This window comes from Fragaria vesca, linkage group LG5 (assembly GCF_000184155.1).
Source record: "Fragaria vesca subsp. vesca linkage group LG5, FraVesHawaii_1.0, whole genome shotgun sequence".
NCBI lineage: Eukaryota > Viridiplantae > Streptophyta > Magnoliopsida > Rosales > Rosaceae > Fragaria > Fragaria vesca.
Window position 1 is genome coordinate 13,004,684 of NC_020495.1, and position 3,441 is coordinate 13,008,124.

Below are 3,441 nucleotides of genomic sequence, written 5' to 3' on the forward strand. Positions count from 1 at the left end.
ACTAGGGGTAGTAAACTTGCAAAACAGTAGCTCCAATGTCATAATTCACATTGAAAAGGAGAAAAATCAACTTAGATGCGAAAAAATGAAGATTACTACCCCTAGTAAACTTTTATTGGGGGTAGTAAACTTGCAAAACAGTAGCTCCAATGCCATTATACATACTAAAACAGAGGAAGAACAATTTAGATTCGAAAAACTAAAGTTTACTACCTCCATTAAACTTTTACTGGGGGTAGTAAACTTGCAAAACAATATTTTCAAGGCCATAATACAGACTAAAACAGAGGAAGAACAACTTAGATGCAAAAAAATAAAGTTTACTACCTCTATTAAACTTTTACTGGGGGTAGTAAACTTGCAATCTATTATCTCCAGAGAAAAATCAACACACAAGCAAATAATAGAAAATTACTACCCCTAGTAATTTTTATATTTTGAAAATTACTACCCCTAGAAAATCAACACCCAAGGTTCAAATCCGTCGTAGCAGATCGGCTCGGCCTTGTTCGCCAGCAACTTCTTGAGCTCCTCATCTTGGACACACTCCTCAAGATATCGTACTTCTCAACCAAGCTCAGCCTTCATCGTAAACATAGTTTCGAAGTCAGTTCAAATTAGCAAGAGCAAATGCAGAAGAGGAAGAGAGAGAGAAAGCGGCGGAGACTTACGGGACGGATGGAGTAGCAGACGAGCTAGAGGGCTGAGATTCGGCGGTGACCGACGGCGGTTTGACCTCGTCGGAGATCGACATGGATTTGACTTCGTCGGCGGCGAGTTGCTCTGGTGCTTCGGTTGCGGGGATTAGGCAGAGGAGAGGATAAGCTCGTCGGAGATGGTGGAGGCGAGGATGAGGTCGCCGGCGACGGATCTATGAGTGAGAGTTAGAGAGAGAGAGAGAGGTTTGCAGATCCTTCGTTAGAGAGTCATCGATGTCGAGGCATTGGTCGGCGTCGGTGAGGCTTTGATCGGCATTGGCTTGCTTCGACGAGGCATGGCTGGCTTCAGATCTCGTGGAGGATGAGAGAGAGAGAGAGAGAGAGAGAGAGAGAGAGAGAGAGAGAGAGAGAGATGAGATTTGTGTGGATTTAATTCTATAGAGGGTAATAATGTCTTTTGCATAAGAATCATTGAAATAGGCTAATAGAAAATATTTACATTGAAGTGGACATTAAAATCCATGTTTTTTTGCATTTGGGCATTTTCCAAAAAAAAAGACGTGTGATGAACTGAACATTTAGTGGGGTAGAAATAGCCACACCCTTTTAATATTTGAAATAAAATGGATAGATCATAAATATAGAAAATATTAATAACTGATACATTCACACATCTTATTGGAATTTAAATAGCTAGCTACGTACATAAATTCATTAGATCATTCTCTAGTGGCAGCGTCAAGTTTAATTGATTTGTATACTATCCGACATATAATTTGAATATATGCAAGATAGCCATATGTTTTGGCCGGCGTAGTGGTCAGGCCCTTTATTGTTTTCTCTCAGGACCACAGTTCAATCCTCAAATAACACACTAAATTATTTGGGTGAACTCAAATTTGTCACTCCGCCAAGTACTGTTAGTGCGCGAGGCATTATGTGTGTCGAATAAAGATTTCCGTATTTTATATAAAATAAGCAGGTCCTTACCTGATCAACATTGTGTGTGTATGTACATATGTGTGTGTCGAATTAATTAAGGAGCTCACTCGATTATGAATAGAATATTTTGTTCGGCAATCAAAAAAGTTTATTTGATAAAAAAGATAGTATTTAAGGAGGAAATATGCATGAAGCATCATTTAGAAGAAACAACAAATTAAATCAAATGACAACCAAAACATAAGCAAGATTAACCATTGCACATAAGATCATGATCGATGTTGTATCACCCTCATCAAACAGATAAGATACTTAATTATTTTCGTGGTTGTGTATAGAGTTTGTATATTCTAAATTTCTAACCAGTGTCTCAGCATAAAAATGAAATGTTTACATACGTACGTAGTTCAATCTCTCCAATGAGTTTACTTTTAAGTTCAATTTGAGTATACATTTTCCAAAAAAAAAAAAAAAAAGAAAGAAGAAGAAGAAGAACAGGAAAAGCTAAAGAACAGTAATTGCAGCTCACGACGATGTAGTCAGTAACATCACAAGTTTCTAATTTGTAGATAAAAGATGATGAATTTTCTACTCTTGGTCAATGAATATCAGATACGTACATCAATAATATTCAGGTTCTCCCTCCACATCGTTTTGGTTTTTAAATTGTGATTGATTAAGGTTTTCCCTCCACATCGTTTTGGCCTTTAAATACTGAAGATTATTAAATTGCTTTAAAATCGACATAAGAATAATATTAAGTGAACCATCTTAGAATAAACAATCGTAACCCATCAGTAATGAAGGTCTAGTTAACTCCACTAATTCCCTAAAAAAACATAAATTAAATTCAACTTTAATTGTTTAATTTGTTGTTGGCCGGCCTCAATCTGATGCCCTCTCGTCTCTTTCATTAAGTCTTTTCTCCAGTTTTTTTAGCTGCTTATAACAGAGGTATAGCTGAACACATGCTTAACTAACCTTACAATCAACGGCTAGCTCGAGATACATTAATTCGATCACCTCCAGTAATATTACTCTCCTTTGTAAAGTACATCGAAATTAAGACGAAATTTATCCAGGAGTACTTACTGGTCGAGAAGCAGTTATGAGTCTAAAAACATGACTCGATCAAGATTGGTATGCTAGTGTTTGACTTTAATCATCTCAACGTTGCTCGTGTGGTACCACCTATTTGTCCCCGCCTAGCTAGCTAGGCTCTAAGCGGCAACATAACCCCTTCGTTTTTCATCCAGACCTTTGTGTTAGGCGATGGGCAATTAGACGGCCGACTAGATGCCACCTAGCTTGGTTAATTTTTATTGGTTGGATTGCTCATTTTTAGCGAAAGTTAAATCAAATTTTGGATTGAATTTCTCCTACAAGTGGGTCTCATGCACAAGATTTATGTTGAATAATTTATTCATATTTCTTATCATTAGGAGTTAGGTAACAAGCCACCTCAGTTTTGTTAGCAACTTATTTATATATCCACCCAATATGTATCGGCCGAGGTCCATAAAAGTATCCAGCAAAGCCAGACTAATCTCCCGCCGTAGGCGCACGAACCTAAAGATCCCTCAAACCTGCTGGCCGTAAGCTGGTAAGAGTTGAGACTCAAACTTTAGACATGAGGGTTTCATACTAGGCAGCCTGACCAGGTTAATTTTTCCAAAAAAATAAAAAATAAAAATAAAAATTAAAAAGTAGTTTATATAATTTTTTGAAAAATATATAAACAATATAATAAAAAACTGAGGTGGTATAAACATGCATGATCACTGCCATCAATCAAACTGTGGCGCTTCAATATTTTTTTTGNGTTTGGTTAAAATCTAGG